Below are 13,854 nucleotides of genomic sequence, written 5' to 3' on the forward strand. Positions count from 1 at the left end.
GTACACATTCTTACTCTTTTACTTTTTCTCCATTTGTCCAGGTTTTTTCTAAAAGCAGGAAGACCTAGGTGTTTGGTATAATGCGATTTTTAAAAGAAACACCTTTGTTCATATAGTTGACAGAGAAACAGCAATACAATTTTCTGTATAGCAGCCATAAAATCATCCGTCAGGATAATAAACATATCCATCACATAGCATGCTCTTGATGAATGTCACAAAGATGCCACATTATGCCCTTTCCCTATGACATTTTTCTCCGGATAACCTCAAGAAAGCCTCACAATTCTCAGTGCTCTGGGTAACCACCATCTAACCAGATGAAGTTTCTTCCCTGTCCCAACTGACCATTTACCTATCAGAAGAGTGCTCTCAGGTGAGCAAGTATGAGACTGAATGAAGAGCCTAAGATGATGTAATACATTCGCCTTTCCCCACCTCCACATTCAGGGGGAAGGTGAGCTTCAGCCCACAGGTTTTAGATTATTTTCAGATTAAATTGCTGTTTCCAAAAGGAATAAGATTAAGACCTTAACTCCCGGGTAAGAGGGTTCAACAGCTGCATGATGGCTGAAGTTCACTTTAGTTCTGTTCTTCACTAACATCTCAAAGGACATTTTCTTCTCTCAAACAAGTCTAATTCAAAAAGTCTTGTTTTTTCCCCATGGTTTTCATCCAAGCTGATCCAACCTTTAGTCTCTAAAGCAAGGAGGAGGGGAGCTAGCTTTTCCTCACCTTTCTGCCAAGTCTAAAAAGGAGTTTGTCTCCAATAGATATTTTAAGATCCAACTGAAGGCTAGAAGAAAGAAGGCATTTAGAAACTTTTCATGAAAAAAAGCGAGATAAGATTACTGAGTTTCCTTTAAGCATAGAAGCTCCAAACCTATGTATTTCTTCTAAAAGGGGTTTATCAAACTGCAGTACGATATCTGGAAGAGTGATTTTGCTGAACTTTTTTGTTGTTGATCCTCACCTGAGGATATTTTTCCATTAATTTTTAGAGAGAGTGGAAGGGACGGGGAGAGACACACACAGAGAGAGAAACGTTGATGTGAGATACATCGATTGCTTGCTTCCCCTATGTGCCCTGACCAGAGCCAGGGATCCAGCCTGCAACTGAGGTTTGTGCCCTTGACCAGAATCAAACCTGGGACCCTTTAGTCCCTGGGCCAAACTGGCTAGGGCTGAAGTATCTTTTATGCAAGAGGTTGAACAGAAGTCAAAAAGCAGCTGACTTCTAGAAAGATTTGAGCACGAGAGAAGAAATTTCAAAATTCAAGATTCAATTTTAAGCTTTAAGAAGTGAATCCCTTTTAGAAACTCCAATAGTTAGAAAAGTTTCCCCTTTTTATTTCCAGGAAGAGAAGACATGCCTGATAAAATGACTTAGGCAGTTACAGTGACCACCTATTTTCTGTCTGCGCACACACTGGCTTCCCTTCTTTCCGTTTCCTCAATCTGTCTGCTTAGATTCTCTTTTCGTTTTTCTTTAGTCACCTTTCACTTCTAAAGGAACCTAACCAAAATTTCCCTTGAGATCTGTGAAAAGTTTGGTTCATTTCCACTGACCCCTCCTAACCAGCAGATAAGTTTTTAAGCCTAGAAAACTTTGGACTACATCACCCAAGCCCCACGCCACACCCAGCAACACCAGAGCAAGCAACACTCCCTCCTAACAGACCTGGTCTTTTCTTATACTGAAAGCCCCACCTTCTCCTTGGGTGTGGACCAAAGAGAATGCCAAGGCTCTGCTTCAGCTCTACAATTGGTCCCTGACTTCTGGCAAGTGAAAACTAGTGTCGGGATGCTTGGCTGCCCAGGGCCTTCTCTTTAAAGAGGCTCTGCTTCCCCTGCCTGCTTCTATACAACGTTGTAAAAGCTTCTGAGTTGTTAAAGACATATTTTGAGGGAATAGTTAGAGTCATCTGCAAAGAAAGACGGAAGCAACTGCCCCTCTAGCACTTTGTCCTTTTTTAAAAAAATATATCTATTGATTTTAAAGAGAGGGGAAGGGAGAGGGAGAGGGGAAAAAACATGTTGCAGAAAATTGATTGGTTGCCTCCTACACACCCCCTACGGGGATCGAAAAAACATGATGTGAGAGCAGAACATTGATTGGTTGCCTCCTACACACCCCCTACGGGGATCAAGCAGCAACCCTGGGCATGTAATCATCTGGCAAACTCCTGGTGCACAGGATGATGCCCCACCGAGCCACACCGGCCAGGGCTAGCACTGCGTCTTAATATGGAAGATTTTTAGCGTGCCCTAAGGAATTTCAAAATCAGAAATGAGTGCCTGCAGGTATACTTCATTTTATTGCACTTCACTTTATTGCGCTTCACAGGTGTAGCTTTTCTTACAAACTGAATGAAGGCAAGGCCCTCCACCAACAGAAAGCTTACAACTCACTTTACTGCAGTACTCTTTTTATTATGGTGGTCTAGAATCAAAACCCCATTATCACCTAGGTACGCCCTTATTTGGTCAGACACTAGTGTTAGAGTCAAACATCTTTACCATCAGATAACACTAACTTATTGCTCACTAGCGTGTGCCATTCTTTTATTCTTTAATTCACAAGTGTTAAAGCCTATGATTCAGGGAAAGCAAGGAAGTGACCTAGTGTGGCTTTGGGTTTTGTCTCTGTTTCTCAAACTGCAGGCGAGGTGTATGGGACTCTTCAGGATGCACATGTCTCTCTAAAGTCAATTCCACTTGTGGGTGTGAAGGTAAAAGGCGCTGTTTTATGTTACAACAATAGCAATCCAAACTGATATAAATAAATGATTTATTTAATACATAAAAAAGATTCTTCACAAAAGAATTTAAAAATAGTATATATCCATACTCCTCCATCCAGGAAGTATAGTGTAATTCACCTCCCCTTGAGTGTGGTCTGGACTTAGTGACTCACAGTTCTAAAGAACAGAGTAGGAAAAGGGGAAAATAATAATATTACAGTGAAGAAACGTGGCAAACACTGCCCTGACCAAGTGATCCAGGTTAACATCACCAGTGCTAATTCCTGTTGCTATTATGTACCCCCTGATATGATGTGAGGAGAAAAGCACTTCACCTCAAAACCCATCGCCCCAATCTAACCATGGGAAAAGCATTAGACAAAAGAAAATTGAGGGACATGCTACAAAATCCTGAGAAGTTAATCAATGTCATGAAAAATAAGGAAAGACTGAGAAACTGCCATAGACCACAAGACACTAAGGCTATATGACATCTAAACGCAATGTGGTACCTAGATGGAATCCTGGAACTGGAAAAGATGTTAGTGGGAAAATTGGCAAAATCCAGGTAAATTTTGGAATTTAGTTAATAGTAATGTATAAATGTTGATATCTTAGTTTTGGCAAATGTACCACAGGCATATAAGATGTTAACATAGGGGGAACTGGGTAAAGGCAATGGGGAACTCTCTTTACTATCTCTGTAACTTTTTGGTACATCTAAAATTAGTCCTAAATAAAACATTTACTTAAAAGAAAAAATAACACAAAAAATTTTCAAAATCTGCATGAACCTTTAGGATACAATGTGAGCTTTTGAAGAAAGCTTATAGCAGACTCCTTTAAACTAGGCCCTCTCCAACCCTCCCCCCACCCCCAACTTGCTGGATGCAATTTTACATTGCTAGGGGTCATTTGGAGCAAAAGGTTGAGAAGCAGCATATTTAGCTTGATAATCCTGTAACTGCTTGGAGGGTGGAGGTCAGAGAGCTGAGAAGCTAGCTGAAATCGAACTGGGAGGTAACCAAGTCTTAAGGCAGTAAGTCAATATACAACTAGGAACAACTTGACTTATTAATTCCTGTGATTGCTACCAGTGCTTTCTGGGAATTTACTAATTCAAGCCATTCACTTTATCCCGAGTATTCACATACCAGTAGTCAGGAGAAAGGAGATCCTCTTCTCAGGTAGTCAGAGAGCATCAACAGAAGTGTCTCTCTGTGGGAGACAAAAGTTGAAATTAGAACGTGTACTTTGGAGGCAGACAGAAAAACCTGGGTTTAATTCTCAACTCTACTGCTTGCTGCCTATGTGACCTCACAATACTTACACTCTCTAAGCTTCACTTCCCTCATCGGTGAAATTAGGGTAAGAATAGTGCTTACTCCTACGATTGTTTGTGAGGGTTGATTGATAATATGTTCAAAAAGCATCTAGAATAGTTCATACACCACTTATTATTGTTCATATCTGTTCTAAATACTATACATATAGTCTCATTTTATCCTCACAATAGTCCTATTATTAGTCTTTATGTTCCAAAGGAGGAATCTAAGCAATAGGAGGATAAATAATTGGCCCAAGGTAACACAGCCTTTAAGTATTAGAGCTTTATTGAAACCACAGCAGTCTGGCTCTAGAACAGGGGTGGGCAAACTTTTTGACTCGAGGGCCACAATGGGTTCTTAAACTGGACCGGAGGGCCGGAACAAAAGCATGGATGGAGTGTTTGTGTGAACTAATATAAATTCAAAGTAAACATCATTACATAAAAGGGTACGGTCTTTTTTTTTTTTTTCGTTTTATTCATTTCAAATGGGCCGGATCTGGCCCGCGGGCCGTAGTTTGCCCAGGGCTGCTCTAGAATCTTTGCTTTTAGCCAGCAAAGATTGCTGCTTCTGTTATCAGAAAAGAAGGAAGAAAGAAGAAAGGGGATATGCCATGTGGGGAGGTCCAAAAAAAGGGTACCTCACATAGAAGGAAAATGGTTTACACTATTGCGGCATTTCAAATGCATAAATAACGGAGTGATGAATTGGGGACAACACCAAATTATGCCTACGAGCCAATGGAAAGGAAGCACTTGCTCCTGCTGGCCAAGTCAATGATAACTTTGCTTGGAAGTGATCTAATAATATTATAAAAGACAAGCTTATCAAATTAGAGAAGCTCCCACCCACATGCTTATGCCAGTGTTTTCTCGGGAGATTTCCTGGATGAAAGGTTAAATACCAGACAGTCCAGTTCAAAACAAGACACATGATAATCCTCACTGTACAGAAGCCAGCCAACATTCCACAATTCATCATTCTTCAAAGCCAAGGCCAACACAAACCTGAGGCCCTGTTCTTAAAGGTACCCACTTCCCCCAGAATAAGGAGTTGGCAACCATAGAAGTAGAGGCCCAGCTTGGACTACTAATGTGACCACCAATCAGGTCACAGTTCCCCTGCCAGGAACTGGACCTCTTAGGATGCCGGGAGTTGGAAAAAGACCTGAGTAGCCGCAGGCATATAGAAGAGACTTTATTGTAGACTAAGTAACTGTTGCTAACATAGGAGCCATCAGACAAAGCAGTTCTTCAAAATAGCCGCCACACACACACACACACACACACACAAACACACACAAACACACACACACAAAGCAGCTGCACACCAGCTGTTCAGCAACACAGTTTTATACCAACTCAGACAAAAGAGGCTCCTTGCCAAAGAGCGGTATCAGTTTTGGGATTATAGAAAGGTACGCCTGCGCAGTGTATACAGTAAAACTGCCTTTGCAGCCATGACTGGTTTGGCTCAGTGGATAGAGCAGCGGTTCTCAACCTGTGGGTCGCGACCCCTTTGGTGGTCGAACGACCCTTTCACAGGGGTCGCCTAAGACCATCCTGCATATCAGAAATTTACATTACGATTCATAACAGTAGCAACATGACAGTTATGAAGTAGCAACGAAAATCATTTTATCATTGGGTCACAACATGAGGAACTGTATTTAAAGGGCCAGAAGGTTGAGAACTACTGGGATAGAGCATCGGCCGGCGGACTGAAAGGTCCCAGGTTCAATTCCAGTCAAGGGCATGTGCCTTGGTTGTGGGCACATCCCCAGTAGGAGGTGTGCAGGAAGCAGCTGATGTCTGTTTCAAGGCTCTCTATCCCTTTCTCTTCCTCTCTGTAAAAAATCAATAAAATATATTTTTTTTTAAAAAAAGAAGAAAATAATAAAATAAAAAACTGCCTTTGCACATGTGGGTGGCAAATGGGCCTTTAACCTTTAACATCCAATATACTCTGGTTAGGGTCCCTACACCACCCCATCCCTGATTTACTGTTCATATATTACCAGTCATCACCCTTTTAGTCCCTACTCTGAGCCAGGTAATCTGCATACTTTGCCTCACTTAATAGCTCCCCTTAACCACCAGGAGATATCAGAATGGAGTCATGTGTTCATTCCAATTATTCAATTTACTGTGCTCTATCCTTTATCTTCCCCACATGAGAAAAATTAGATGTCCCAGAGATCTAGAAAGCTCCTATGTTCAAGAAAGAATGGTATGTGATGAAGTATCCTAGAAGGTGATGAACCCACAGAAGACACACTTAGCTGTACATTATTCTGTTTGATGATGTATAGACAGAGAATGTGCATAGGGAAGTGTATTTACAGTTTAGGACACATGATGCTCAAGCATAGGTAATTCTGAACACCCGATATCCTCGGCTATTGTCACACTCAGTCCACTTACCTAGGTGTGTGCCACTGACATGACAAGAGCTAACTCTGCTTCTATGAGGCACTTGGCTCTCCTGTCTCTTCTAAGTTAATTTCCCCCAAGAGGTTATCTGTCTTCTTTCCCCTAAAAAGCTTATGTTTTGCATCGTCTGCAGAAATCCATTTTCCTTTTTCACTTAACCCATTCTATTTTCCCAAAACTATCCCCCTTCCAGGATATCCATTAGGACAAACAAGACCATCACTACTGGTTCCCTTTACCCAGAAAGCCCTCTCAAACACAGCCCAGCTGGGGCTCCAACTCACCTCACGTGGCTCAGAGAACACAGAGCTCCCCTGTATGACTGAATGCTGCCATCTTCTGGCCAAAACGCTGAACTCAGTCCCAGCACGTCTACCGGACAGGTCAACCTTGAGTCTTATTTGATTCCCTCACCTGCACTTCCAGCCAGGATAGGAGAGATATTCAGAACACCCACAACTTAAGGCACCAATTTTAGAGAATTAGTTAATATCAATGTCTACAGAGTCAGAAATCTCATGGTTTCTGAACTCCACAAGCACTTTGCTCACAGAGGAAGACCAGCTCCCATGGCCTACCCTGTTATTTGACCCTCCTAGTCAAATAAGCTGGGGTCCGAAGAACAGCTATGGAGCTATCAGGTGCAGACTTGCCTTGCTTGACTGCTTCTGGTACCTGAGTGACAGCATTTGGAAGGCAGACCTTCTCATAGAACACTCCATATAAATTCAGAGTACACCCTTTTCGATCTGCACGGGGAGATGGACTCTTGCTTCCCCCAAAGACAAACTGACAAACAAAAGGCAACATTTCTACCAATGATCTTCTCTCAAGGATCTGTAACCAAGGGGAAGTCTCAGCCTGACCCACAAAACATGAGTTGACCAGTTTGAAGTATAGCTTAAAATTATGGCTTTGGCACAGCAGTAACATCAATAATACACCATTCCACAACTTGTAACACCAGAAATGGCTCAATAATAGCTCCCCTGTGGCTCGCCAGGTGCCCCTGCAATTGAGTGGGCCCAGGCCCCTCCATCACTCAGGACCATAGGCCTGCCTATGGTCTAGGACTCCCCCTGACATCGAAGTTCACAACTATGGATACAGTTTGGCACACTGACCCAAAAGGCTAGAGAGGACACACATATGTCCTTTAAGCCCAGACATGTTTGTACAGACATCTCATAGAGTTCTTCTTAGCCCTAGAATTTTTGCCTGTAGAAATGGGGAAAGATAAGACTTCAAATTTAGCTAAATCTACACAGAATCCTAGAATAAGACATTAGACCATTCATATGTCACTATTGATTTCCTTCTCACTGTGAAGGACAAAAACAATGATAGATGACTCCTAACATTTATTCAGAAAAGAAACAGAGGTTGAGGTCAGGGTCTACCAACTGGATATAAAATCCATCTCCCTCACCACCTCCTCTGCCCAAAACTGTCAGATGTCACTCAGTCCTCATTTCCTAACCTACATGGAACATGGATTCTGCCATCAGGCCCAACTAGTACTGATCAGAACCTGCAATGCTCAAGGCCAGCTTATTTTTTCCAAATTTGCCAGTAACTGAGAATTGCAATTTTACATCAAACATTCCTCATTATCAAATAAAAGATCTCCCTCTCAACCCTTGTCATAAAAGCCAGATACCAAAAGCTAGTATTCCTGAGCCACATACCTTGATTCTTCAGTCATTTAAGAACCCCTGTCAGCATCTCTAACACTGTTTTGGGATTAGGAAACAGAGTTATGTTCCAAATGCTATCTAAACAAAAATACCAATCTTAGCTGTACTCCCGGATTGTGGCAGCCTTGAAAATTTGCTTCTCTGGCCCCTTACTTAGGGAAGACTAATTAATTGACAGCTCCCCCTGCTGTCAACTATAAATTGAATGATAAGCAGCCCAAGAAGAAAATGTATACTGATCCCTAGCAGTGGCATGGATGGAAAAAGGACTACAAAATTAGACAAAGCAGTCTAGGAAAGGACATATGGATATACCGATATGCAGATTTTCATATCACGTGTTAACAAGCCACTAGAAACCCTGACCATGGAAGAGGCACTGAACAATGTCTGCCAGCTGACATCAGCCAGCCTTCATCAACCAAAGAGCAAATGAATGCAGTGGCCATCACTGCAGAGATGGAGGCTATAAGTACCCAATTACATGGAATGCCACTTTCCAAAGACAATCCACTGTTGCCTCTGGAAGCCCAAACTAAACAATGGAATGTTACATCTCAATTAGAGCACTATTTGTTAAGGAAAACTACTTGCCACTCAGTAGCAAGTTGACTGCCTTGACTATACTAAAGTCTTTCTGTAAGAAAAAAGTCAACAGTTCATCTTCACATGATAGATTCCTCTTTTTTAAAATATATTTTATTGATTTTTTACAGAGAGGAAGGGAGAGGGATAGAAAGTTAGAAACATCGATGAGAGAGAAACATCGATCAGCTGCCTCCTGCACACCTCCCACTGGGGATGTGCCTGTAACCAAGGTACATGCCCTTGACCGGAATCGAACCTGGGACCTTTCAGTCCGCAGGCCGACGCTCTATCCGCTGAGCCAAACTGGTTAGGGCAGATTCCTAATCTTGGTATGAGTTCATTTCTTCTACTTGCAGAACCTCAACTGGTTTTTACAATAGATAGGCATGGATACTCAAGAGCAAAGCAACAATGTGACCAATGGACTCACTTCACAGAAAAGGTGCGATTGGCCCCCCAATCAGAGGGTCCATTGGACATATCACATAATTCCATTCTGAAGCAGCTAGCCTCAGAGAAAGTTGAAAAAGTCTTCAGAAAGCATAGCAGATGAACTAACTTGCAATATGTTTGGGTTACCTTCCATCAAGATGCAGTCTGTACTATATGGTAGTATAGGCCTAGTAGGAAAAAAATACTTGGGTCCAGGAGTCAGGAGGTAATGTCAAGAACAGGCCATGTCATTCCAAATGACATTCTGGGTCATTTTGTTAGTAATCACTGTTGCAGGGATCACTGACTCTGATCAGAAGATTGGGCTACTTCTAAATGAGAGCAGGTGCCCAGCCGGCATCACTCCATGGTTGAGCGCCGACCTATGAACCAGAAGGTCATGGTTTGATTCCCTGCCAGGGCACATGCCCAGATTGTGGGCTCAATCCCCAATGTGGGGTGTGCAGGAGACAGCCAATCAATGATTCTCAGTCATCATTGGTGTTTCTTTCTCCCCCTCTCCTTTCCTCTCTGAAATCAATAAAAATATTTTTAAAAAATAAATGAGAGCAGGTAAGAGAGTGTGGAACCCAGGTGATTCATTTGATTACCTCCTACTTTCTTTCCCCATAATTCAGACACATTTAGCAGCTCTGGCTAGAAAATTTATGAATAGTAAAAGTCCAGAGCCTTTAGGAAGAAGGCTGGAGTTCTAACACCAAGTAAACCACCAATCCTCAACTGGGATGGTAGTGAAGGGTGAAGGAGGGAGAAAAGGGTATAAGTTGTGATCCAAAACCAACTTCAGCAAAAAGAGCTGTATCTCATCCCACTAACATCCTCTTTAAGTTTCCCCCTCTGAAAGAGAGTTGTGGGAATCATGGAGTTGCTGTTCTGTGGACTCAGGTAGAAAAGTACAGCTGTCAGCACAAGGGGCTGGTTTCCAACCTACACCTGAGTGAAGCAGGGATAATGAGGAAGGCCCATTCCTGGGAGACTTTGGACTCCTGATGGGTGATTTTTGGCTCTTCTTCTTGCCATTAACATTGCCAAAATGTTTATATTGCACTGGAGTCTAAGGCACTTCCTACCCAGCATTTCTTCCTTTCTCCTTCCTTTTTCTGAATCAGAACTACGATGTAGTCTAATGGCTCTCCCAAAATCCTCTAGCTCCCTCTTCAATTTCCCTTAGGGCCTCCCCCCGCCAAAAAAAAAAAAAATTCTTGAACATCTAATCCCATCTTGGTATCTGCTTCTCAAGGAACACAATCTAATAGAAGTTTGGTGTCCAACTAGATATTGAAGCAGGAAAATACAACCAGTTGTGAATATGAACTTGTATTTGCCTGTAGACATTCTCCTATTTGAAAGAAAGATACCATCCAAGTCAGAAGTGGTAGCTAGACTGGGCTCTTTAATTACTTTAACAACATGTATATTAACTTTACCTCACATTGATGTAATGTCTGAGGTATATGTATCCAAAGTTAATCCTCACCCCTCTTAGCCTAATATTTCACTATTTGCCAAATGACCACCACAGTTTCTTGGGGCCAACTAGATTCAGCTACTCTTCACATGTTTTATCTGCCATTACATTCTGCTATTTACTCAGACAAACTCATGACTATCCTGGATATATCTATCTACCTGTGGCCACCTCATTGTACTCATCCTGCCTCAAGCAGAGGCTGATCACCAAGTAAAAATTTAAGTGGGCTGAAGGAACCCAGACTGCCAAGGGAGGGAGGCCAGGATTCAGATCTGTCTCTGGATTGGAGGCTAACTGGATACAGGCTGACTGGTGCCTGGACAAGTCCTACTGCCATTGCTAGTACAAGGGCTGGTGCATTAGTCATGACATCACTCAGCAGATTTGGCTTTACTCATCTTTCTTTATTTTAATGTTTATCATTTCTTAGACAGAAGTTGCATGAGTGATGGTAGCTTCCTAACTTCTCTACGTTTTTATTAGTATACTAGAGGCCCAGTGCACGAAATTTGTCAATGGGTGTGGTCCCTAGGCCTGGCCGGCGATCAAAGCATGAGCATCTGGCGTGGAAGGGCAGATCTCAGCTGACCTCTGGGCCCTGAGCAGCACCTGGACCCTCAGACCCCCACATGCCCCCCTCTACCTGAGTCATCGGGCCCCTGCTGATGCCACTGGTCGCCGTCTGAGGGACAATTGGCAGAGTGATCAGGCCCCACTCGCACCCGCATTGGCCTGGTGCCGCCCACGCACGTACTCCACAATCCCGCCATGGTCCCACTCTCGTTGGGGCCCATTGGGGCCAGCAGCACCTCCACTGCCGCCTGCTGCCAGCGCCGCATCACCAACACCCGCCATGTTCCTTGCCACCCCCTGGTGATCAGCGCACATCATAGCAAGTGGTCAAACTCCCAGTCAAGGGACAATTTGCATAATATAGGATTATGTTAGAACACCAGGCATAATATTCAAAGCACCACTTTGAATAATGGCACTTACACTAGTAAACATATTTATGACAACCATTGGCTATGGGATAATTTTTTTTATTGGTCTTGACATAGCCTTTCCAACTCCCTTTAGGAGACCTATACAAATCATTCTCCATTTGTACAGTTTTATTCTGAAATACTATTAGTATTTTTTATTGTTGACACTATTACAGATGTCTCCCGTTTTTATCCCCTTTACCCACCTCCACTCAGCCTCCTCCATCCCTATCTCTGGACTTCACCACACTTGTCTGTGTCCATGGGCTATGCATATATATTCTTTGGCAAATCTCTTCACCTTCTTTCATCAGTCCCCCCAATTCCCCTCCCCTCTAAACTCTGGCAGTCTGTTCCGTGTATCCATGCCTCTGGTTCTATTTTCTCCACCAGTTTATTCTGTTCATTAGATTCCACATATAAGTGAGATTATATGATATTTGTCTTTCCCTGCCTGGCTTATTTTTCTTAGCATAATACTTTCCAAGTCCATCCATTCTGTCACAAAGTATAAGAGAGCTTTCTCTTTTAGAACTGCATAGTGTTCCATTGTGTAAATGTACCACGGCTTTTTTATCCACTCATCTACTGATGGGCACTTGGGTTATTTCCAGATCTTAGCTATTGTAAATAATACTACTGTGAGCATAGGGAAGCATACATTCTTTCTGATTGGTGTTTCAGGATAGTATCTATTTTTAACCAGACATCTGAGGCGGGTTATACAGTCAGAAGAGCTAGAACGCCAACTCAGACTGAGCTGCCAAGTCAGTGTTCTAATGTCTAAATCATGTCACCTCCCTGCAAAGCTCAGGCTATTCCATGGGAAAGCAGCATCTCCAGAATTCCAAATAGGATGAGTTTAGGGAATGAGAGCCTGGTTTACATGGAAATGGACTTATGGCTTGAAACCATGTTTATGGATCAAGCCGTAGTAATTAAACAAGAACCAATTGCATTGTCCAAGAACAGAGGACAGACTTGGGGTATCATGGGAGAAAGAGGTGGTGGCTAGAACTCCTCAAGTCACACCTTAGCATAGTCCCTCAAGGAATTTTGGAGGCATGGCCTCCCAAATGTGGCTATCCCTAGGATTTAGCCTCTTTTGAATCTTTCCATAGTGAAAAATTGGCAATTTTAGTTCTCCAAAAATTGTAAGGCTCATGTCATAAATTTTAGTCCTTCCTCAACCACATTAAGACTCCAAAAGCTATAGCTCCAAACAGTTAATGTCATTTATTTATAACCTCCAGTGTTTAGAGATAACCTAATTGACAGAATGATCTAAGTGGATAAGCAGATAATGGGCCTTCTACATCCTTCCTGCTCTCCACCAGCAGTCTTCCAACCATCAAAATGGGTACGATAGAGGAGGAAAAATAAAAGTTACACTCTTGAACCAATAAAGTTATTACATTACATAATATGACAAATTATCAATGAAGTAAGGAGTCTTGATACTGCATATCTGTAAGACAATCAAAGACCTTATGAATTAAAACATGTTGAATTTTGGTTTCCATAAAAAATTCAGACATGGAGTCCATTTATTTTGCAGAAAGATAACCATAGATTTAATTGTAACTGGCTAGCAATAAAGGATCAAAGATAAGTTTTTAAAATACAGGATTCCTTTATTTATTTTGGCTAAGTATCTGCAGAGCCTGCTGTGATGGCTTTAAAGTCTTCTTCCATTCTGATCAACACATCTTATGAAACTAGTTTCCCTACAAGAACAATTATTAAAATAAAACACGTACTTTAGTTACATTACCCCTTTTGAGTAGCATTGCTATCAATCCAACCTAGATTCAATAAATTAAGAAGTACCCAGCCACTCTGGCTCAGTGGTTGAGTGTCAACCCATGAACCTGGAGGTCACAGTCTGATTCCCAGTCAGGGCACATATCTGGGTTGCAGGCTTGATCCCCAGTTGGGGGCTTGCAGGAGGCAGTTGATTAATGATTCTCTCTCATTATTGATGTTTCTATGTCTCTCTCTCTCCCCCCTCCCTTCCCCTCTCTGAAATCAATAAAAACCATATTAAAATATTTTTAAAATAAACTACTTAAGAAGAAAATGTGTCACATTAAAAACTGAGTACTTGAAGTACTAATGCACAGTACTCACTCTGCATAAGAACATTTAGTGCAAT

This window comes from Myotis brandtii, unplaced genomic scaffold (assembly GCF_000412655.1).
Source record: "Myotis brandtii unplaced genomic scaffold, ASM41265v1 scaffold111, whole genome shotgun sequence".
Lineage (NCBI taxonomy): Eukaryota > Metazoa > Chordata > Mammalia > Chiroptera > Vespertilionidae > Myotis > Myotis brandtii.